The 25,658-nt window shown below is 41.2% G+C and overlaps 1 non-coding gene across 1 annotated transcript; it reads right to left on the reverse strand.

The window, feature by feature from the left end:
- Window positions 1-9,205: 9,205 nt before the first annotated feature.
- On the reverse strand, window positions 9,206-9,286 carry MIR9262 (microRNA mir-9262). Its single transcript, NR_128959.2, has one exon. It is a non-coding gene; the product is annotated as a microRNA mir-9262 (primary transcript).
- Between the last annotated feature and the right edge of the window lie 16,372 nt (window positions 9,287-25,658).

Genomic DNA, 25,658 nt, shown 5'->3' on the forward strand with positions numbered 1-25,658 from the left:
AACTTTTAGTAAAAGGCCTTTCTTTACCTTAAACAAGCTCTGTCCACTGTTGCTGTGTATCTAGTTTAGAGCCTTTTAGAAGTGCCTTTTCAGACCCCTGCTTCTAAAAGTGACCACCTAGAGAACACATAAACTAATTAACTATCCTGTCATCCAGTCCATACCTTGCTTTTTACGACCTTCATATAATCTTCCTTATATTCCCTCCTTAATTTCAAATGCGTAAAATAAACTGCAAAACTGTTATTCTTTGGAGCACTTGTGATCTTACGCCCTGAAATATGTCGTCAGTTGGCTCAAATAAACTCATAAAAATTCTCTACAGGTTTGGACATTCTTACAGCATCAAGGCAATTCACTTACTTATTCAACAAGCAGCAACAAAGGTTTCTTAAGCACCACATACTGTCAAGCACTGGAAATACCATCATGAATCTCAAAGATTCCCTTGCTCAAGGACGTTATAGTTTATTTGTGAACATAGAGATTAAGTCTTAAATGATATGTTTTAATATCAATATTTATTATATTATCCTGAGGGTTAGATACAAGATTTCTGGGGGCAGGGACAAACTCTTTGTACTAACTTGTAGTAAAATTTACATCAGTTCCCTTGGTTCCAATTTCTCCCTCTTCTAGGGTGATGCAGTGAGAGCCACATGTAACCTTATTCTTACTGGGGTCTGTGCTAGGGGTGAAGAAACCCTCAAAAATCTGAGAATTAATACAAAAGAGGAGGATGGCTGTCCTGCCTTTTTCCCTTCCTATGACAGTGAGAGAAAACTTTGCTCCCTAAGGCACAGGAACTCTCTTTTGGAAGAGAATAGGAAGGATCCTTTGTTCTTTACCCTTTAGAATACAGCACAAGTTTCTCTGAGTTTACAATTCTTAGAATGTTTCCAAGCCCCAGGGTTTTATCATCCCTTGAAATACGCACATATTTCCAGAGAGGTAAGTCTTTTACTATCTATCTATTCAGTTATCTTTAAGTTTCAAGATCTGTCCTTTAACATAGGTCCCAGCCAAATTTTCCCTGAAATCCCTAATGATGCAAACACATAAATAGATTCACTTCCTGACAATTATGAAGACTGTGACCATCACAAAGGAGACATCCAGAGTGCCATGGAAAAGTAAAATGAGATCGAATCTATTCTATAGTGGGGAAGAGGTGAATCATGGGAGATATCCCTGATGAGTGACATTTAGCCTGAGGCACGGAGAAGAAATTAGAGTTGGAAACAAGCAGGGCTAGTCGAGGTGGGGTAGGTGAGGTGTAGCACAGAGGGTGCAGCACATGAGATGATTAAGGCAGATAACTGAGTGGTGGTTTCAGTGAGATGAAAGAAGAGCCGTGTGGCTGATATCTGGAGTAGAAATGAAACTGGTAGGTAATGAATTAGGAGACATAAGTAGAGACCAAACCATGAAAGGCAGGTAAACCTTGAACATTTCCTTTACAATCTGGCAATAAGAAGTCAGGAAAGTGTTTAGGTGGGGATAGTGGCATAATTTCTGGTTGTTATTTTTAAAAGTCAGGTGGAGCTACATTGTGTAGAAAATGGATTTGCTTGAAAACAGAATGAAAAATGGGGGTGAGGGCAGTTAGCAATAATACATTTGTGGTAGTGAGAATAAAGAAATGCGGCCAGATTTGACAAATGTGTGGCAGTTGGAGTAAATAAAGTTTTGAAATAGTCCGAAGTTGGACTATGTGGGTGGATGGTCCCATTTACTAAGAGGTAGGTATCTTGAGGAGAGGCAGGTTTCAGAATGGAGGTTATGAAATTGGTTATTTTTGTGTTGGCTTGAAGTGCTTATGAAGCATCCTGATGGGCATGTCAAAGAGGCAATTAGATATGTGAAAGCTAAAACTCAGAAAGAGAGATCTGACTCAAGATCTAAGTTTGGGCTGTCCAGCTGGAGTGGCTCAGTTGGTTGAGCATCGTCCCATGAACGAAAAGGTCACAGGTTAGATTCCTGGTCAGGGCACATGCCTGGGTTGCAGGCTTGATCCTAGTAAAGAGCGTGCAGGAGATAGCCAATCGATGTCCCTCTCTCTCTTTCTCTCTCTCTCTAAAATCAATAAAAACATATTTTAAAAATACCTAAGTTTGGGAATAGTCAGAGTAAAAATGGGTCATAGAAACCCTGGGGTGTGGGTCAAGAAATACTGTGGGGTGAAAAGAGAAGGAGGCATAGGAACCAAAAAAGGATTTATAGTTAGAAGTTGAGTAGAAGAGTGGGAGGCTGTGAGAGGTAAGAGAAAAATCAGAAGAATCCAAGAACAGAGAGCATTTCAAGAAGGAAAGCGAGGTTAATGATGTGAATCAGATCACATTTCTTCCCAACAAAACCCCTGCAATTCTTTCCCATTTTTCTTGGGATCAAATCAAAACTCTTTGCTATGTTTTGAAAATCTGGCCCAACTTCCTCTTCAGACTGACCTCCTACCACCTGCCCCTGACTGCTTCCCCTAGGGCCACGCTGGCTTTCCCGATGTTCCTTGAGTGGGCCAAATTCGTCTCCAACTCCGCATGTTTCTTCAGTCTTTTCAGACAGGCCTTTCAAGTGGAAAATATAGTGTCACCTTCCCCAGGACAGTGACCAGGCCCTGCTTTGGTCAGATGCCTTTATAAACACAGGAGTGGAATATTACAATTGTCCAAGGCTGGGTCATGTGCCTCCCAGTGGGCTACAGTGGTGACAGTTGGTCCAACTTGAGGCATATAGACTGAGCAAGATAATATGAAATGGGTAGAGATATTTCCCCAGAGGCAAGGATGGTGGCACACCAAAAGAATGTCACTAGGCAGGAAAGGCTGAGGTCAGAGTGGAGGCGGGGGGTGAGAGAGAGTTCCAGTAGCTTTGGGAAGAAACAATGTTCTTCTTTATAGCAAGAGGAAACAGTGTGAGTTGTAGGTGGATCATATTTTTGGCTGTGAAGCTTATTTGTAGAGAAGGGAGAAGATGAGAGGGTCAGAGGTTTGAGGACAGAGAGACTTACTCCAGAAATGCAAAACTGGTACAACATTCAGAAATCAATCAATGTAATCTACCATACCCACAAGCTAAGGAAGAAAACTCATGTAATCATATCAATTAAAGGAGAACAAAGGTGAAGGGCTCATACTACTTGGTTTCAAGACTAAAGACTCTAAAGCTATAGTAACCAAGACAGCATGGTACTGGTGAAAGCATGGACACATAGGTCAATGGGTCAGAACAGAGAGCACAGAGAAGCCCAAACAAATATAGTTAACTGATTTTGACCAATGTGCAAAAACCATCCCATGGAGAAAAAAAACTTATCTTTTCAACAATTAATGCTGGAACAATTAGACATCTGTATGCAAAAAAAAAAAAAAAATTGTAAGACAAAAATCTTACAGTTTACACAAAATTTAATTCAAAGTGGATTATAGACATAAACATAAAACAAATCTGTAAAATGATTAAAGGAAAACATAAAAGAAAAACTAGGTGGCTTTGGTGATGAATTTTTTAAGTATAACATCAAAAGCTTAATCCATGAAGGAAAAAAAAATTGGTAAGTGCGATTTTATTAATATGAAAACTTCTCTGTGCAAGAGTTTGTTAAGGGAAATCTAATGAGCATACTCTAGTATGACAGTAACAGAGAGGGGTTTCTGGTATGATAATAACAGAGATTAATGGAAGGTACAAAAAAAGGGGAGATTGGCAGGAGCTACAAAATTATAGTTTTGTTTTGTTTTGTTTTTGTTTTTTATGAAAGCTGGGTCATGTGCCCAGCTGTGGCATGAGGAAATAAGGAAGACATGGATCTTGTAATCACACATTCTGACCCTGAGATATCTGTTATGAAACCTTCAGAAGAAGTGATTTGGAAATGTCAAGTTTATATTAATGTAATATAGTAAAGGAATGTTCACTTAACTGATGTGTTGGGCCGAGTTTCAGAAGACACAGGAAAGAGCTTGGAAAAGAAGTAAAAGAAGTGATATTGTCAAAAGAGGTGAGTATTGTGAAAGTCAGAACACGGAAGATGATAAATAGAGGGTCTTGCATCAAAAGCTTACTGAAGAAAATAGGCTTTATGAAGAGTTGTCATTGATCAGTGCCTGGAGACCAGGTCTCACAGAATTCAGATCTGGAGAGAGGAGGAGGAGGCCTGAGGGGAGGGCCGTTGCCTCTTTTCTTGGTCCACAGGGACGGTGATAGCTATGGTGGCTGCCAGTGAGCCTGATTGCCTTTGCCCACCCAGCAGAAGGGTGTTGATGAACATTTTTGGTAGCTGGGTTCTTCATATAAGGAAGTTGTGCAGCCTTCATATAAGTCTTTGCTGCAGCCCTCTACAGAAAGGGGGGGGGGGGAGGGGATTGTTGAAATTGAATGTTTGTTTATGTGCCCAGGACTGTGAGAGAGATATATTTTAAAAAGCTTAAAAATTATAATATAGCCTCTAAAAGATGAGAGAGCACTATAAAACTGGTCTTTAATCAAGCACTGGGTAGTCTCATGGTTCATAAGTAGCAGGGATAATTGAGATAAATGTTGTCAGAGCAGCTTCCTACAGGGACACAGAACTTCCTAGAAGGAAATAGAAGTTTTAAAGAAGTTTAGAATCTGGCTAGAAGAAGAAGAAAAAAAAAAAACATATAAGGAGACATCAGAAAAGGGAAAAAGTATAAGTAAGAATCCCATGGCCAGAATATGAAATATAGTGTGTGTGTGTGTGTGTGTGTGTGTGTGTGTGTGTGTGTGTATGAGAGAGACAGAGAGTATTGTGTGTGTAAACCCATGTGTATTGGAATTGACAGGGGACTAAAAGGCAGTAAAATAAAGGTAATACATTTTATGATGGGGAAATGTGAAATAAAAATTTGGGAAAGATAGAGATTATCAAGAATCTTGAAAACTATAACCATGATCTGACACACAGTAAAAAGCTATAATCAATTTTGACCAAGGAGCTAAATGATCAAAGTAGCATTTTATAAAAATTAGAAATGCATTTGTATACTGGAGAGTCTCGGAGGGAGACAGGCAGTTTCACAGCTCAGTAAAAGTGTCTTTGCAAGTCAAAACATTTTTCAATCTTTGTAGAGCTAAATTAAAGAACTCCCAACAACATATCATTTTCTTTCTTTCCTCTCAAAGGAATGTTGACATAGTGAGCAAAATAGTTTCACCACATCTTTGTATCTTCTTTTAAAAGGGAATATTAAAGAACTGCATATGTTATTTTTATCTGAGGAGAAACATGTGCCGAGTCTTTAACTTCTATCTAGAAATTTTATTGTGGAAAATTTTCCTCTCAACATGCATAACTAGTTATTCCTACTTGATGCATTAAAAGTTTATTTCCAAGGGTTAGTTTATATCTTTTTTTTAATATTAAATTTTTTTCATCCTTGGGATTTTTAAAAAAAATTAAATTTATTAGGGTGACATCCTACCTAATAATAGACAAATATGCAAATTGACTGCACCTTTGCTACGCCCAAGCCACGCCCACCAGACAAGCCACGCCCATCAACCAATCAGGACGAGTATGCAAATTACCCCAACAAAGATGGCGGCTAATTTGCATATCAAGACAGCGTAGAAAGAAGCCAAGAGCTGCAGAAGGGAGCAAAGCTGCGGAGAAGCAAGCAAGCTGGGGGGAGGAGAAGGGAGGAGCGGAGGCGGGGCCGGGGGCGAAGGAAGGAGAGTGGGCAGTCTGGCAGAGAAGGCGGGGCCGGGGGAGAAGGGAGGAGCAGAGGCGGGGCTGGGGGAGAAGGGAAAAGCAGGTGGGCTGGTGGAGAAGGCAGGGGGTGGGGGGAGAAGGGAGGAGCGCAGGTGGGGCCAGGGGAGAAGGAAGGAGAGCTGGGCGGGCTGGTGGAGAAGGGAGAAAAGCAGGGGGGCTGGCAGAGAATGCGGGCCGGGGGACAAGGGAGGAGAGCAGGCAGGGCGGGGTAGAGTGCAGCAGGAAACCCTATTGCAGGATTTTTCCTGCAACGGGAATGCTAGTTGGTTAATAAGATTGTATATGTTTCAAGAGTACATTTTTATGATACATGATCTATGTATTGCATTGTGTGCCCTGCACCCAAAGTCAAATCATATCCCATCACCATATATTTGGCCCCTTTTACCCTTTACTAGCCTCCTTTCACTCTGGTAACCACTATACTGTTTTCTGTGTCTATGAGCTTCAGTTTTATATCTCACATATGAGTGAAACTTTCTCTGACATTTCACTTAGCATAGTATTTTTAAGATTCATCCATGTTGTCACAAGTGGCAGTATTTTATCTTTTCTTATGGCTGAGTAGTACTCCTTTATCCAATCCTCTATCAAAGGACACTTTGGTTGTCTCCATGCCTTGGCCACCCACCATAAATAATGCTGCAATGAACATAAAAGTGTATACATCTTTGTGTAAAAACATTTGTGAGTAAATATTTCAAGTTTTTCAGGTAGATACCCAAAAGAGGGATTGCTGGGTCATACGGTAACTAAATTCTTAATTTTTTGAGGAACTGCCATACTGTTTCAGTGAAAAGGAACCCTCATTCACTGTGGTGGGAATGTAAATTGGCACAGCACTGTGGAAAACAATTTATATCATAACATGGAGAAATTGATGCGGGATCCCTCCCTACAAATTAAGATGACTAAAAGTTGAAAGCCAAAACCTTTAAGATGAGAAGAAATAGGGTAATTTAGTAAAGACTGGGAAATAACTTAAAACTTTTCCCCCAATGGACATAGATTTATTTTATCACAGTTTTTATCTCTACTAAAGATAATGCAAGAACAAACACTTGTTTTGAACTATGGTTTCAAGGGGCATCCCAAAGATTTTCTTAAAGTGATTGACAAGGAGAAAATTCGGAGATATCCTAAGTTAAATTACAGCAGGCCTGAGGGTGGAAGAGACAAGAGAAGTGGATCAGTTAACAACTGTGGGGGGGAAAAACAACAAAAGACCGCTTACATTCCTGAGCGTAAGTTGGAATTAATTTCCAGGTGGCTATTTTTGCAATCACCTAAAGAGAATAGCCAGACACCGGGAGATAACAGGTTCTGCTTCTTGCTTACGCATAAACTTTCTGGACTGTTGCCCCCAACCAATCCAAAGGAACAAACACTTCTCCCTTTCTTAGGCTTTTACATTTAAGAGAGACTCACATTTATCAGGGATGGACGTCAGAAAGACACATTGTGTGGGATGAAGCTAGAGGTAAAGTCACTTCAGAAGGAAGGATCCACGAAAGGGGGAGGCACGATTTTGAAATTTTAAGTATAGGATGTTTTCTGTGCCTCATATATGTTTCCTAGCTCTGTTACCATTGAATAGATTTTTTTTAAAGATTAAAAACTACTACAGATGCTTTGACTTCAACCTTTAAGCCTTGGGTTCCATTTGCACTGCCCTGGAACTCCTCTGTTAGAAGGTGATGGTGAAGGTCCCTCCTGTACTGTATGAGTTTCCAGGGAATGTGCTAAGAAAGTACCACAAACTGGGTGTCCTGAGCAACAGAAATTTATTGTCTAACAGTTATAAAGGCTAGAAATCTGAAATGAAGGTGTTGAAAGTTGATTCTTTTTGAGGGATGTGAGGATCTATTCCATGCCTCTCTCCTTCTGGTAGCCTTGGGATTTCCTCCACTGGGAGATGTCATCTCCCTGCGTCTTCACATGATCTCCCTCTTTCTGTGTTCAGTGTCCCTTTTTATATGGACACAGCCATATTGGATTAGGGCCCACCCTAATGACCTCATCATAACTTGATCATCTGCAAAGACTTTATTTCTCAACAAGGTGACATTCACAGGTACTCTGTGTTAGGACTTCAACATCCTTTGTGTGGACACCAGTCAACCCATAGCATCCATCATCATCTACCTCACCCCTCACCATAATGCAACCCCAAGAGAGTTCCAGTGTTTCTCAGGTGGAGCAAATTCAAGGGTGGGGAAAGTGTCAAGTGGAACAGGAACAGAAAATTGCTGGCAACAAATTCAAATTCTTAAAAAACATTGGGTGATCAGAGCAAAGCTGGTAGGAGGTGAAGGTAGTGGAGATTTTGTTAGCTTGTATAGAATCTTAAATGTTATGTTAAAAATTTGATCTGAGCCCTGGCCTGTGTGGCTCAGTTGGTTGTAGCATTGTCCTGTACAACAGAAGGTTGTGGGTTTGATTCCCAGTCTGGGCACGTACGAGAGGCAACCAATTGATGTTTCTCTCCCACATCAATGTTTCTCTCTCTAAAATAAATAAATAAATAAATAAATAAATAAATAAATAAATAAATAAATATCATATCCTTGGTGAGGCTTAAAAAAAAGATCTGATAATTATTTTACTTATTGAATCACAACTACTCTATTAAAATTTGAATTATAGATTTAAAAAATTGGATAGATTAAACTATTTGGTGTATATCTATAGACTACCAGAGCCCACCAGTTTGAAGTCTGCACCTAAAGTCTGGCAGACTTCAAATACTATGGCTGCTACTTCTCTTATAATGTTCCTATTTTCTTCAAGGGACCTAAATGTGACTTTTTAACAAATCCTTTATTTAAAATATGGTCTGAGGAAATTGGTCTTAATTCAACTTAAATTTTTTTCCTTGAAAAAAAAAAAAAAGGCTGTTGCTTTAAAGGAAATCTTGTTAAAGCTTTAGCTTTCCTTTTCATCCCAAAAGAGAAAGAAAATCACTATATCAAAACTATGCTACTGGGAAGACACCGTAATTAAACTTAATTTATAGAAAACAACAAACAGCAAGAAAATCACTGGATCCTCTAAGTTCTATAAAATCTCAGATACAAAGAAAAACCTCCAGAACTGAGTCCATTTTCCTCTTTTTGCTGGAAAATAAGGCACTGGGAATTGATATTACCTTGTAAGAAGAGGAGCCAAAGACATTTCCTCTTTATTAACCCACATCCAACTTCTCCTCAAAATATGGCTCAAAATATCCCCCTCCACAGGAACCCATACTTCACTAGCAATTTCATCACTGTGGTGTTGGAGATGAGATGTCCATCCACCCTCTAGCCCGGGGGTCCTCAAACTTTTTAAACAGGGGGCCAGTTCACTGTCCCTCAGACCGTTGGAGGGCCGGACTATAGTTTAAAGAAAACTATGAACAAATTCCTATGCACACTGCACATATCTTATTTTGAAGTAAAAAAACAAAAACACCCGCATGTGGCCCGCGGGCCGTAGTAGTTTGAGGACGCCTGCTCTAGCCCTTTACTGTGTTAAGGAGAAAACCACAGGCCCAAAATGGCATCACTCATGCTGAATAAAGCCCATGATACCAAACCTAGATTTAGTACCTGACCTAATTGTAGTTTCAGCTCCTTCCCAAAATGTAATCTTAATCAACCAACCTGGAATTTTCTGGTCAGCAACACTGAGGTAATCTGAGCAGGGTTCTCTCCATCCCCCAGGGGAAGAAGGAAAAATAAAGAGTCCTGCCATTGCCTTCCCCCTCAAATAAGAAGACCTGGCCTAAAAACACCCTTTCTTTCATTTGTTAATAGATCCCTTGCCCCACACTTCTTCTTATAAAAACCTTTTATTTGTATAATTCCTTAGGGCAGTGGTCGGCAAACCGTGGCTGGTGAGCCACATGCAGCTCTTTGGCCCCTTGAGTGTGGCTTCCACAAAATACCACGGCCTGGGCGAGTCTATTTTGAAAGAAGTGGCATTAGAAGAAGTTTAAGTTTAAAAAATTTGGCTCTCAAAAGAAATTTCAATCGTTGTACTGTTGATATTTGGCTCTGTTGACTAATGAGTTTGCCGACCATTGCCTTAGGGTATCTCTCTACTTGTTAGATGGGATGCTGCCTGATTCATAAATCCTATATAATAAAAGCCTAATATGCAAATCGACCAAACAATGGAATGACCAGTGGAACAACTGTTCACCCTGACATGCACTGACCACCAGGGGGCAGACGCTCAATGCAGGAGCTGCCCCCAGCCCGCAGGCCCCAGGCCAGCCAAGGCAGGTGCCAGCAGGGACCCCCTAATCATCCCGCCAGTCGTCCCACAGATCGGCCCTGATTGCCAGCCAGGCCTGGGGACCCTACCCATGCCTGAATTTCGTGCATCAGGCCTCTAGTCATTTAATAAAGCCAATTAGATCTCCAAATTTACTCGGTTAATTTCTTTTTAAACACCTGACACCATCAACATCTCTTCCAAGTGCACTTTGCCTTCAGGAGGCAACCCAAGGTGTTCCAGGGCCAATCTGCTATTCCTCCCTTCTGGGATTCTATCCTAAAATCATGATTATGCTCCTCCTTACACGTTGTTTTCTTTCCCCTGTCCAACCTCAAAAAAAACAATGGACTTGATCTGGGTCCCATTCTCGACTACTTGCTGATAAATAATTTATGCCAAGTCATTAAACAGTTGCCTTAAATCAATGTGGACTTGCTCTAAAAGTGGAATTTAGACACTATAGTCACTTAATGGAGGAAAACTTCCTGGGCCAGATGGTTTTAATTAGTGATTCGGTGTCAATTTTCAATATTCTGGAACTCCAGTATAGCCTGCCATTAATTAAGTACCAAAGCACCGATATTTTTGTTGGTGTTAAGGGGAGCAATTTGTTTCCCCAAAATATGCTTGCTTGGAATATTGATTATTTTAAGCTGGTTCTTCTTTAAGAAAGAGAAAGCTCAGGAAGAACCCTTCTTCCCTCTAAATGCCTAAAAGAATTTAGATAGAGGACCTGCTCCAGGAAGAGAGCTATTGCCATAAATAATGTTGACGTAAGAAACGGCCAAACCTGTAGAGAGTTTTTAGAGTTTATTTGAACCAAACTGATGACATATTGCAGAGAGCAAGATTGCAAATGCTCCAGACAACAGCAGTTTTGCAGTTTCTTTCATGCATTTGTAATTAAGGAGGAGATGTAAGGGAGGTGATAGAAAGGTAGGGTCAGATTACAGGTTCGTTAAGATTATATGCTCTCACGCTTCAGAAGCAGAGGGGGGGGGGCGGGCGTGTCTGGAAGGTGTGTTCACTGACGCACAGAAACAGTGGACAGGACTTGCTTAAGGCAAAGATAAACGTTTTACTAAAGTTATATGCCTGAGGCATAGTGGTAATCTACCATGACCTGTCCAGTTAGGAATTTATGATCAGAACACTGTGTAGTTAGTTACTTTTTATAGAACCCCATTTTCTCCCACATAACTACAAACATGACCTCAGTGAGCAGACAGGGAGGAGTCTAGCCAGTCTGTTCGTTAGACTCCTGTCTGTGTCCTGGTGCTTCTGGTGGACCCGGTGAGAATTTGCTCACCTAATGTTTGTTCCTTCTCATCCTACCTGTAAATTGTCTACCTTCCCTTTAAAGCCCAAACCACTGTTCCCTTTCTCCTTAGCTCAAGATGCCATATAAGCCTCAACTGTCTGATTTGTCCCAACCCCTATATTCTTATGAAACCCCCATATGTACATAGGTAATGAATTTGGTTCTTTTCTTTAGTTACTCTGTCTCAGGTCAATTTGATTATTAGAGCTACCAGAAAAACTGTGAGGGAAAAGAAGGGAAAATTCTCCGTCCCCATAGTGTGCTACCATTATTTCGGTATTTTAAAAATCTGAAATCTGAAACAGGTATGCTTTGAGAAGTACCTAGAGAGTTAAAGCCAACATTAAAAGGGATGCTTAATAATCTCTCAAGGCATTTGAGTAAGTGAGAAAGACTGGACCACTAACCCAGATTTTCCCATATCAAATTCGCTCTAGTTCCACTTCTTCAAAGACGTTGGGATTTTTTTTTTTTCTTTTTAGTGTTCCCTGAATTTGTGAAGAAAGAGAACCTCCCTGAAAGAGAATTATAAAGAACAAAGACTTAGTCTTCCCCTTGAGATATCTGCACTCCCAGTGGTGTCAGTGTGATAGGGAACATAATCAGTGTCTAATAGTGGAAACTTCTTATCTGTCAGACTGATTTATTTTGTGTGTTTAAACAAAGGCTACTTCACAGCACAAGCTAAGAACCAGGCATCTTGCAGATGGACTGCTGGGCCTTGGTAATAACAAATGTGATAGCCAATAAAAATATTGAAGTCTTTAACAGAAGTAAAAATTTCCAAAAGATTGCCTTTATGGCATCGTATGAGATTACTTGTAGATAAAAGTTCAAAGGAAAATAGTTGGATTTAGTTTATATGTATCCCCTCACCATCCCTCCAATTAGCATAAACTAGGCAAAAGCTTTTCTAGTGGTTGAAAAAACTTGCCCAAACACTATGCTCACCACCCAAGATAAGCCATTGACACACATTGTTCTTGCAAAAAGATTTTAATTCGTTTTCACTTTTCAAGACTGTCTTCATTTTATGTAATGTTTAACTTATTTTGTATAATTATTTTAATTGTCTTTCCCTACCATAAGTTAGAATGATAATATATGTTTAATATTTATTTTTTTGAAATTTAACTTTCATTCAATGTTATATAATATATAGTTATTTTATATGCAAAATATAGCAAATATTTAGTTTCAATAATTAAAAATTTTTTTTCTAAATCCTGAACACTGTTTTTAAATAAACTATGGGTATTAGTACCAGGATAGTAATACATTATGAAATAAATGCAAACATACCAGTATGTGGTTCTGATCCAACAGTGTCCTGATTTTCTAGTGGCTCCTCTTAATAATGTCCCATAAATGACCCTTAGCTGAATTAGCAAATGAATGGTCCGTGTATTTTTTCTGATGCTCCCCTTTCAACCTGGGGGAATCTTCTGACCCTGCAACCTTAGAAAGGGGAAAACAGTTATTTCTTGACCATCACCTGTGTGCCTAGCCCTGTGCTACGTGCTTTACATAATCATTTCATTAACCTTAACAATTATTCAATGTGGTCCTTGTCAAAACTCCCATTTTACAGTTGAGAAAATGGATGCCAAGCAGATTGACTAGCACATGAAACATTGCATTTGTTCTTCAATATTTAAATATATGTAGATATTTTCTGAATATTTATTCTCTTTGGGTGACTAGGAATAATAATATCTTCCATTTGTGTAGCACCAAGTATTTATTTGCTAAGCATCTCCATTTGCCAGCAGCTTATTAAACACCATGAACTCCTTCCCAAGTCTTTATGACACCTCCAGCAGATGCCAGTTTGCTGACCATCTCAGGTTGTTAAATATATACTCCAGTGCCATCCGCTTCAGTTTTTCATCCAAATTAAATGTCCCTTCCCTCCCTTAGACCCAGGGACAGCCCTGAGGCATGGATGTGGATAAGAAGAAGGGGCTTCTATCAATGCTTTCCCCGACCCCCTGCATCTTCTGGGTCCCTTTCTATGTCAAGGACAGAGAGAATTCACAAAAGAAGCAGAAATGCTTTTACTTACCAGTTGCCATGTGGTCTCTGACCTCCCCCATGGCAGCCATCCAAATGCCGCTGCTCTTGGGAGACACCTGATGATCCTCTGGCAGGCCCTTGGGAGGCCGCCTTCCTGCACAGTCACGTCTCATAGCAAATCAGCTCCAGTGGACCTTTCCCAATCTCCCTCAGCGCCCACCCTCATATAATCCACCCTGCAGACTTGCTGCTGTGGTCTCTTCTCTGAGTGGGTCACGGTTTAGGGTGGGGCTTTATCACAATAATTCAAGCCTCCAGTGGTGTCCACCTGACCTACAGGAAGACTTGTGTGTGTGTTTTCCTGCCAGATAATGGAGTGTGCCCTACCCTGAGTTGTCTCTCTAAATCTCTTTCCCTTTCCTGAAATCGGCACTAAGGGCAGGTCAGCAAGTCCACTGCATAGATTGGTGGCCAACATAAAATCAAAACTCCAGGCTTAACCTCTTGCCAGCACCCTCCACCCCCATATCTACAAATCATTTTCTTAAAACACCCCAATGGCTTAATGTAGAAGGAGCATCCCCCAGGAGTGGAAGGAAAAGACAGGAACTCTTTCGGAGGCTGAGGATTACAATACATTCATTCCCTCAAGATTAGTTCAGTGAGTAGAGAGGAATAACCAGGGCAGAGGAATGAGCTCACCACTTAATAAACCCCAATCATCTATCTGTCTCCCACTTTAGAACCAAGTTGCCAATTCTGAGACAGTCAGAAAAGTCGCACTCAGAATCCTTTCACATGTACTGTGTACATGAACTTGACACCACTCTGCATGACAGGTATTGTTACACACCTTAAGAAAGTGAAGCATAAATCATGTTATGTTCTGAGGGCAGGGGAATTTCTATCACATCACATCATGCTTGGCACATAACAGGGCTCAATAAATATTATTGAATAAGTATTGAATAAATAAATCATATGAATGACTAGCCCAAGGTCATGCTTTGGAAATGTGAAATAGCATTCATACTGAGTTCTTTTTGACCATCAATATCTCCCTGAATGAAGTGTCATCCTCACCCTGACACTGATTATAGCCACAGCCCAGTGTCATAACACCTCCTTCAGACATATCTGCCAGTGAAATATTTCATTTCTCTCCCCATATTAGAATCTAGTCCTGTGAGGGTTCCAGCTACATACATGTGACACCAATTAGCAGGTCCCAAGCCCAAAATGAGCTTATCCTGCCTGGGCTTGACTTGCTATATTTTGCAGTTGCCTATGTGGTTGGTGAAATCTCTCCATGGATGAATCCTTAACATTTACACAGATCATTCTCCCCTGAGCTTTTCTATTTTCAATCGCTTAATAAGCAAGAAGGGTCTATGTGACATTTGTCATCTGTTAATTACTGTAATTTCTCAACTTTAAAGCTATAAAAGCTGGTGAGTTGCTTGTAGGGACTTTAAACTCAAAAAATGTTGGGTGGATGGAGTGAATGCCTACATTTCAGGTAGTTGACACCACGTGAATGCATCCTGGTTTATGTCAAGTTCGTAAACCAAAAAAGTAGTTGAATCTTAGAAACTTAACTATGCAAACAGTTTTAAACGAGAAGCTATACCTTATACAAATACAGGGAATATGTAAAAAATGTAAATTTTTTATTTATTTAAATTGACCCTTGATTCTTGCTATTATTAGAGAAGAAGGAATATTTCTAAATATTTGGCTTTAGAGCTGGGCCAAGATGGAGACTCTGAGGATTTAGAAAGTCTGGGTAATTGATGGAGAGATAGCTATTACCTCCGTGAGATTGAAGTTTTCTCTCTGCTTTGCCTGCACTGGCAGAATTTCAATTAGCCTTTGTGTTCCTTGCTGAAGCTAGGGCAGAGGCTAAGTTGGGAGGGCAGCAGCGCAGACTCTGCTTGGACCTGTTTGAAATGGGCAAAGATAGTGGTTATTGTCCTTAGGTGCTACCTCCAAGCTCCATGGCCTGAGGCTCTGAGGTGCAAAACAAATAAACATAGAAGGAACATATTTGCATTTGGCGTTAGCCAGCGTGATTACATAAATGTATAGTCGTAATCATTTAAAACCTAACCGAGGGGTTGATAAACGCAGGGAAACAGTCTGTACTCTTGGGGTGGAAGGCTAGAGGAGCAAGGAGTGGCTGTGGCAACCCAACACCACACGGTGTCCCCTCCTGAGGCGGTAGAGAGGCCTTGGTATCTATTCTTGGCATTGATCTACCTCTCTCATAAGTTTCTGGCAACCTCCCAGAGAACAGCATGTTCCTGCTGTTTGTGTATGCAGCCAAGGAGGAAGGGCCTGGCTTAGTCCTCTCCGCCTCCCACAGCCTCTCCTCCCACGGCCTGGCCTCTCCGTGGTGTCAGGAGGAAGTCTCGGCTCAGCCCCATCGTGCAAGTCCTCACAAGTTTGGCTAGCCCCCCGGTCCAGGCTGTGTTTCTGAGATGCCCATATAATTGGTGCAGAAATCAATTTTTAGGGAACCTGAATGTCCCTGCAGACCATGGTCCAAAAAGATATTGTGTTGCAGGGAATAAATATAGATTGAGTTTCAGCTAACCTCCTGTTATGGTCACAAAGGCCTCCTTTGGAAATTTGCACCTGTCTTCCAGGGTTAGATCTCGCTAGGCATGATTACTCACCCTGTGAGAGCTAAGATAACACAGATTAACACCAGCTCTGGGTACTGCCAGCTTGAAGGGACTGACTCACTCCCTTCTCCTCACACTACCTTTTCAGGAGTGTGAAATCAGAGCGGAAGGAGGGATTAGTCAGCCTGATTTGAGGGGCCCCTGAGGGGGATGCTGAGGTTTCCAGGAAATAAAAAAGGGGTTATCAGATGATCATGAGCTCCTGGGCCCCATGGGCAGGCAACCTAGATCCACTTGTCTGGAATTCTAATAGGAGCCAAAACATTGTGCAGTGTCTATGGACAGACTTAGAGATCATGATTGCACCATTACAGACCTAATCTTATGGACAAGGTAGGCCCATGAAACAAATGGGTCATCATAGAACTTTCTGAAATCAAACCAGTAGAATTTCTCCATTTCTAATGTATCCAGCACTTTCTTCAACCACTCCTAACACACCTTTTCTAGTATGGCCTTATACTGAGTTGTAGTTTACTGCGTACACAGTCTTATGCACACCTCTACCCCCGAGTAACTCTCTCCGAAGTGTCATAGTTTTACTGGACTTCTCCATCCTGTTGTCCCATAAACCCCTCAAGTTCAACATGATTAAAATTAATGTTGCTATAAGAGACAAAATAAACTAACAAACCAAGTGGAGACAAGTGGAGACAGTCTCATGGATACAGAGAACAGACTGACAGCTGCCGGGGAGCGGGGGAGGGGGGTGCTGGGTGAGAAGGGTGAAGGGATTAAGGAAAAAAAAGATTCATGGACACAGACAACAGTATGGTGATTGCCAGAGGAATGGGGAAGGGTTAGAGGGAGGTAGAAGAGGGAATGGGGAAATAAATGGTGATGGAAGGAAATTTGATTTGGGGTGGTAAACACACAATACAATATACAGATGAAGTACTGTAGAAGCCGGCAGGGCGCAGGCTTCTGAAAGGCCTGGTGCACCAGCAGACAGGCACCCAGCTCCCCCGTGATCGAAAGCGAAAGCGTGTAGGGGACCCTACATGTGCATGATTCAATCATGCACTGGGCCTCTAGTCCTATCTAATAAAAGAGTAATATGCAAATTGACCACCATCCAACACACAAGATGGCCACCCCTATGTGGTCAAAGATGGCTGCCCCCATGTGGACACAAGATCACCACCACAAGATAGCTGGCAGGGGAGGGCAGTTGTGGGCGATCAGGCCAGCAGGGGAGGGCAGTTGGGAGGGATCAGGCCTGCAGGGGAGGACAGTTGTGGGGGACCCAGGCCTGCAGGGGAGGGCAGTTGGGGGGGACCAGGTCTGTAGGGGAGGGCAGTTAGGGGCATCCACGCTGTCAAGGGAGGGCAGTTAGGGGTGACCAGGCCAGCAGGGGAGGGCAGTTAGGGCAATCAGGCCATCAGGGGAGCAGTTAGGCGTCAATCAGGCTGGTAGGGAAGTGGTTAGGGGGTGATCAGGCTGGCAGGCAGAAGCAGTTAGGGGCAATCAGGCAGGCAGGCAGGTGAGTGGTTGAGAGCCAGCAGTCCTGGATTGTGAAACGGGCAGTCAGACATCCATCAAGGGATCCCAGATTGGAGAGGGTGCAGGCTGGGCTGAGGGACATCCCCCCCCCCCCCCATGCATGAATTTCATGCATTGGGCCTCTAGTAGTCAATAAAAAGTAAATGTTAATAAAATGAAATACTCAGCAATATAAAAGATGTTGCATCAAGAAATAAGAAGAGTAAAAAAAAAAAAAAAAAGCCAACATATGAAATACAGAACTTGAGAATCCCAGAATTGAGCAGCAATTTTGGTAGTTAATAATCAGGTGACCTTGGTCAAGTCACATAACTTTTCTGATCCTCATTTCTTCGCATATATAATAAGAATGGTGTTAAAAGTTATCAGTTGTTGGCTGCTGTGTGTCAGGCATTATACTCAGCACTTTATAAGCATTATGAATAGAGATTTAATAATCAGATTAATCACCACTGACAGATGATATAACGTTAATCCATTCTTTCAATAGCTATGCATTGAGCGACTACTAAATGCTAGGAGTTGACACTTAAAATGTAACAAATTGCAAAATATTTGAACAGGCAGTCCAACAGAGAAGATGTACAAATATCCCATAATCACATAAAAAGCTGTTCAACATCTTTAGTCCTCAGAGAAATGCAAATTAAAATTACAAAGACATATCACTACACACCCATCATAATAGCTAAACTTAAAAAGACGGACACCACTAAATGTTGACAAGAATGTGCAGCAACCAGAACTCTCAGAGATGCTGATGGAAGTGAAAACATGTGCAGTCCTTTGGAATACTGCTGGGTGCTTCTTTTTTTTTATAATTTTTTTTTATTGAGGTATTATATGTGTACTTATCTTACCATTACCGCTGGGTGCTTCTTTATGAAGTTAAATGTACATCTGTTGACTGATTATTTTATTTCATTCCTAGATATTTACCCAAACGAAATGGAGACATGTCCGCAAGAAGACTTAAGCAAGAATGTTAATAGCAAGTTTGTCTATTGTATAGGCCGGGGTTCTCTAACAACACAGGGAGTGTCTCAGGAGATTGTAGGGGCAGGCGGGCAAGCTGGAGACCCAGAGAAGAGTCAACATTTCAGTCGTGAGCCCAAAGGCTGTCTGGACACATGACTCTTCCTTCCTTTGGGAACTCAGTCTTTTTCTCGTAAGGCCTTCAACTGATCGGATGGGGCCCACCCATGTTATGGAGGGTAATCTGCCTCCACAATATGGAATGTTATGAGTTAGAGCAGTGGTCGGCAAACTGCGGCTGGTGAGCCACATGCGGCTCTTTGGCCCTTTGATTTTTTTTTAGCAAAGGCCAGCTTAGGAGTACCCTAATTAAGTTCATAACAATGTACCTACATAAATAGTTTAAGTTTAAAAAATTGGGCTCTCAAAAGAAATTTCAATCGTTGTACTAATATTTGGCTCTGTTGACTAATGAGTTTGCCAACCACTGAGTTAGAGTCAATTCAAAAGCTACTGATTTAAATGTTAATCATTTCTAAAAAATACGTTCACAGCATCATCTGTTTGATGGTACCCAGATATCTGGGTACCATAACCTAGCAAAATTGACATTTAAAATTAACTATCAAAACCATCATTACCTCAAACTGGAAATAACTCAAATGTCTGTCAACAGGAGAATGAATAAACATATTTCTGGTACAACAGAACAATACTAAGCAATAAAAAGTTACAAACTACTGGTAAAAATATGGAGAAATCTCCAAAATATTATGTTAAGAGAAAGAAGGCAGACACAAAGGAGTATATACTGACTGTATAATTCCATTCCTATGAAGTTCAAGAACAAGTAAATCTAACCTCTGGTGATATAAAATAGTACAGTGTTGCCAATGGGAGTTGAGGATTTCTTGGAAAGAGGCAGAAAGTAACATTCTGGGGTAATAAACATGCCCTTTATCTTAGAGTTTTGATTACACAAGTATATACATTTTGTACAAATTTATCTAATTAGATATTTAAAGGATGGGTATTTTGCTGTATGTAAATTTTACCTCAATTAAAAATAAAATAAAATGGAAGAGATTACCGTTCCTTTAAGGAAGTTCCAGGCTAGCTGGGGAGACAGACGGGCAGACAGACATTCACAACGTGATGTGGTGAGTGAAGCATTTCACCTAATTAGCTTATTAAGGTTTTTAAAAGAGTAGGTAGGGAGTGGACACTAGTATATGTAAGCTATACAGAGGCAGCACTTGTTAAATGAGTCAGTTAACCCTGTGTCGAGGCAGAAATATATATTTAAGGACTATTCAAAAGCAACTCAAGTATCACACATTGCAAGAGGGCCTATCTTGACTTATTTAGGTGTTCCCAGTGTCTTCAAATGGGCGTATTTCTTCCTGTGAGCTATAACACACACTGATGGCATATCACTGAAGAGATGCATTCTATTCACATCTGTTTGCTAGGTGTGTGTGTGTGTGTGTGTGTGTGTGTGTGTGTGTGTGTGTGTGTAAACTTCCCTGGAAAGTGTGGGTCTGTCAACCATTTATAGAAATCTAGAATTCAGCTGAAAAAATCAAGCAAGATGGGACTATAATAGTAATTTATCCAACAGTAGCCATATACCTGGCATTGCTCAAGATATTTTATTTACTCTCCCATCAAGTCTACCAAGAGGCAACTATTGTCCCTCATCGCAAAGGGGGAACCTGTCTCAGAGGGAGTAAGTGGCAGAGAGGGATTGGAACTCTGGCACGGCTGACCCCGTTTGTGTGTCTGTGCGACCAGCTATTCTGCTAGATTGTCTCGCAAATCTACCTTACTGACAGGTTTTCTGACTGTGTAGCGCTATGTGGGACACTAGGAACTCAGATCAGATGCAAGCACTGCCAGGGCGGGCGGAAGCGTGAGAGCCTCGTGTTGGAAGGTTTCCTCCTTGTTACCCTCTGGTAGTTTTTGCTTCTAGCTTGGCAAAAGCTCTCACCTGTGATCTATTGCTAAAAAGAAAGCAAGCTCTTCCATAATGTTGTGGCTTTCAGACTGAGAACAAAGAAATCCAAGAATGAGAGAGGGAGATAGGAACACACAACCTCCCAGTTTCTGGGTGGCTTCCGTGTCACCTTCATGCATCCAAAGCAAAGTTTTGCAGAAGACACTGGTGCCATCGGTCCTTGGCAATCCCCAGGAAAGCACCACCGGAGCCTCTGCATTGCTCACACTGAGGCCCTGGCCGGGCAAACAGACAAAAACAGCAGCAACAACCAAAAGAAAAACACCCAAAGAGACAAAACAAGAAGGGAGAAGGAGAGAGGAAGGGAAGTAGGGTAGAAAGAAGGGAAGTTAAATGAATGGGATGAATGGTGAAGTTGTCTATTTCAGTGCTCCACAGAAAGAAACTGAGTTGTTGTTTTTTTCCCTTCCAAATTATGTAACCACAGGATAAAACCCTGTGGTTCTAAGATCTCTTGAAACCGAAACCAGGACATTATGAAAGTAGCCCACAGAATACCTTTCTGCCTTTCTTGAGCTTTCCTGTTTAATTTTCTTCCAGGCTGCATTTCAGAACGGAGAGAGGCCAGTCGTTCCCCGGCTGATTCACGGCAGGCAGGAAGAGCTCCTACACTGCCTCCTTCCGGCCAAACTGCCCAGCGCCGATAGCCGCTGCTGAGTCAGCTTGCAACAGTTGGACTCAGAGAGTTTATATCACAGGAAAGTCATTGCAGTCCAAATACAGTAGAAAGCACAAGTCACATCTCTGTCCCAAGCCCACAAATGTCTTAGAAAACTCTCGATGTTTACATAATACCCTCCCATACCAGACATAAGTGCCATCTGAGCATTTACTGAGGTTCAACTACACACAAGAAATTACTTTAGATGCTTTACTTAGGTCATTCCTTTAGTTAGCAAACGACCGTGTAAACCAGGTAGTTAATTATTACTATTCAAATAGAGATTGATACTTGGGTTAAGAAACAGGCCCAAGTTCACATAGATATTAAGTGGCACAATCAGGATGGAAATCCACACTGAGGAATCTCAAAATCCGTAACGTTCCCCCTGTGCCACACTGCATGGCTTTGCAGTTTCTCTGTGTGTGTATCTCTGTCCGAGAACTAGCCACAGGTTTCTTAGAAACCATTTGCTTCAGCCTAAGCTTTCCCTAATGGACCATCCAAGAAGAGCCCTGTCATCGTCTCTCTGAGTTCAGCAGCGCTGGGAGTCCCCGGGCCCCTGCAGGACTGCAATTATGTCAGGGCTTCTGTAAGCAATTTGTCACTTGAACATTGCCCTGGCGAGACTTATAAACAGTCCTAGGACTCCAAATTTTGCCTCTGTTCCTTCATCCTCCAGGGCAGCGATTTTAAACTGGTGTGCTGCAATAATTTTTAAAACATGCAATATCTGACTATTTAGTCTAGGGCACTGACCTCGTTTCCCTTAGACCGTCAGATAAAAAATGACAACAGCCAACACAACCATAGCTGTCTGGTGTGAATGAATCAAAATTATACTTTTTTTTTGTCAGATGTGCGAAAAATATATCGTTTTGGTGTGTGCAGAAGTTGAGTAATTAGTTTATGTGTGCTATGAGATAAAAAGGGTTGAAAATTGCTGCTCTAATGTACTGGATGGGAGATTTCTTTTTTTCCCTTCTTTGTGCAATTAAAAAAATTCTTTAGCTTTTGATATTTTTAAAAATGCAAGATTATAATCCCCCCTTTTTTTTTGCTTGAGGCTATCAGTCCATATGATTGTAGTGTTTTAGATGAGAAGAAAAGGGTTAATTAATGTCATGATTAGATATCTTTTTCACAACTAAATCTTCAGAATTATATATATATATTTTTTTTGCATGGCAGAGAGTGGAGGGTATTGGGAAAGGCTATTATCTATATTAAGCATCATGGAGATGCTCTGAAAATTATAAAATACTGTATAAATATTATGCCGTTTTATTGTAATTATTATTCTATGGGAAGAACAACTGGGAGACGTTCAAGAAAAATCAGTTCTCAAACGTCTCCCATCTCTAACTTTCTTGAACATCTCCCATCTCAAACAATTCGGTTCTTGACCAAGTTGTTCATGGCAAAATGTCCCAGAACAAAAACTTTGGTCCTCATCCCAACAAAACTTTCGTGCTGATACCTGTGTGACAAAAGAGAGAATGTGCGAGTATGAGTCAGTTTACTACTAAACCTGGCGTGGTTAACATCTCAGGAAATTGTGCTGTGAATATTTGTGTGTGTGTGTGTTTTGTGTTGGTCTGGAATGAATTAATTCATTTTATATTATTTCTAATGGGGAAAAGCAATCCCGTTTTAGAACAGCCTTCTGGAACGAATCAGGTTGGAGAACCTTCCCAGGGTCTCAAATAAAACCACTCTTAGTGTCAGAAACACGGCTTTGGAAGGCAAGCACTACGAATGAGTCAGCACCGGTACGCTTGCCCGTGTAATTGGATTCTTTAAAAAAAGTTTTGAACATGTGCAGGTTCAAAACTTCATGAAGTTTTCACAAACAATCAGATGAGCAACAAAATCACAAGGCTCAGCTGCTTTTTCCCACCTTGCTAGCCCACTGCAAATGGCTTGCCACTTCCCTTACCTCTATAATCAGCTTTGACTGCTGTGTTTTTTTATTAGAAGCCATTGGGTTCAGGAGGGCAGGGCAAAGGAGCAATGTAACACTGGGTAGTTAAAAAATTGAACACAAGTGTGTCTAGATCCTGAGAAGGGGAGAAAACCAGATAGGTGATCTGATATCCAACCAAGGTGCTTTCTCACATATAACTTACAAAAGAGGGATGTTGTGTGTTTTTTTTAGGCCATTAAATGACTGCTTATAGAAACTAACAAAAGCATCATGAGGATATAATTTCCTCGGTTGCTATGGCCCCGGGTTGTGTGAATGGTTAGAATGGAGGGAAATGAAAAACCCAGGAGGAATGAGATGGTGATAACTCAGGAGAGAATGACCCTACACTTTCTTTATTGTTATTAAAACACTCTTGTTCCTATCACAATAGCTTGCATTTTTGTGTTTGCCCTTTTCTTTCTTTTGAAAACATTATTTATTTCCAGGAGCATCTCCTTACTCCTTTTTCTTTCTGAATGTGGGAGAAAGCCATGAAACAGGTAGAGTTCTTCAGGGCGAACTGCTGAAAAGTCAGTTAGGAAAAGATCTCAGTAAATAAACAACTCGTGAAGATGAAAGGAAACAGAAGAGCTTTATTTAAGTCCTCTGAATAAAAGTTCAAAGATGAGAAAAAAAAAAAAGAACTTCAAACCCATGGATAAACAATTGGAAATAGGTAGTCATGTATGATACCCGACGTTTCGGTACAAGCAAGCAGACTGAGAAAAGCCAGCGTTTTCCCATGGAAGGAACATCATCTCTGTTTGTCCGCAGCTTCCGCTTTATTGCCCAAGTCAGTGCATCACAAATGTGTCCGCCAGAATATTCCTGAAGGTGGAGGCCAGCATGAACCTGCCTGCACTCGGAGTTCTGCCATGTGGCCTAACAACTTGATGTAAGCAAACTATCTTCTGAAGGATTGTGTTTTATATAAACAGTTCAGACGAATCCAGCATTCTGTTCCATAATATAGGTCTTGTCTTAGTACAAAGTATGTCTCCCAAAATTTTGAGTAAAACCGATACTTCGAAAAGCTATGATTTTCCTACAGGGCGCCTAGACTATGAGAATCCCAGTTTAGAAACACATTCTCAGTGGATTGTTTAATACCATCTCTACTCAAAACTCAAGCATCTAAAGTTAAATACGGTGGAGAACCACACAAATGAAAGAAACCTGCTCACACCTGGCAAACTGATTTGTGTGTGCTTAATTACTTCTGACATCTCAAAAGCATTACTAAGGGAATCAGCAAGAGAAGAAAAAAAAAGAAGCAAGTTGGCCTCATAAACCATGAGGTCCAGACGTTCATCATCTATATTTCTCTTTCAGCAAACCACTAACTAACAAGCCTGTCTAAACATACTTCTCTCTCCAACATTTTCAAACTTTTATCGTTTTCAAGAAATGTCTTTTCCTTTGCTTTCTATAGCCAGCCATTGCGAGCAAAGCACTCCTGACCTTCTAGCAAAAATGCTCTGAAATGTCAGTCTGTTACATAAAAAGACCAATGTAACCAACTTAAGTCTTTCCCTTCACACTAAACAGGAAATCATGCTGAAATAAAACAATATCTAGATGGGTGGAGAAACTTAAAGTGATTACATTTCCACTCACAGCAGCAGGAGACCGCCCATCTCCCCTCCCCCCCCCACGTCACACAATTCCTTCACTCTATCTTCACGCTTAAAAGAAAACCACGCTTACTGTCAGAAACACGGCTTTGGAAGGCAAGCACTACGAATGAGTCAGCACCTGTACTCTTGCCCCTGACACTTGACCTTGCACTTCCCTGCTTGTATGTCCGGATCCGCTGCTAAACGGTGAGATCCTGGAGGGCAGGAGTCCTTGCTTCGGGCTCATCTTTGCATCTCCAGTCTCTGGCTCAATGAGAGTGTGTTGAAACGTCCATTTCTGACTATTAAGTGGACTGCCCTTTGTTTTTCATTTCTAAGGTGAGTCAAAGGTCTCCCTGTTAGGACTACGTTCACATGATTTCGTCACTAAGAATAAGGTGAGGAGTTCGGTGTGGGTACAGGAGTGTGCAACACTAGCAACTAGTAATATCGGCCAAGTGGAAATGGGGGGAAGGCGCCAAGATTAAGAGGCTGATCACAAAGCCTGCTATTTTGCCAAATGAACAGTAATGTAAACTTATCACTGATAAGGGAGATGGGTCGTAGGAAACTCTGGGTCCCATTTCAAATGAGATAAGAAAGGAAAATTTTACAAAAATATATCAGGCACCTAGTAAGAGCACCTATTCCTGTTAGTTATTATTGTTCTGTCTGTACCTTCTGGATACATTCTGGCCTTTGAGAATGCCTCAGCTTTGCTTCTTTATCTCCCCTCACCATGAAACCCTAGGATCAATGACATGACATAGTGTTTGTAAAGTGTTTTGAAATCCCTGAAGTGTTATAATCAACCCAAGTACCATTTTATTTATGTAAACGGTGTCTACCCAGCGAGTCCACTTAAATATCTGGGATTGGGAACCTCTGTCTCATAAGGC

The sequence above is a fragment of the Eptesicus fuscus genome, chromosome 14 (assembly GCF_027574615.1).
Source record: "Eptesicus fuscus isolate TK198812 chromosome 14, DD_ASM_mEF_20220401, whole genome shotgun sequence".
In the NCBI taxonomy this organism is placed as follows: Eukaryota; Metazoa; Chordata; class Mammalia; order Chiroptera; family Vespertilionidae; genus Eptesicus; species Eptesicus fuscus.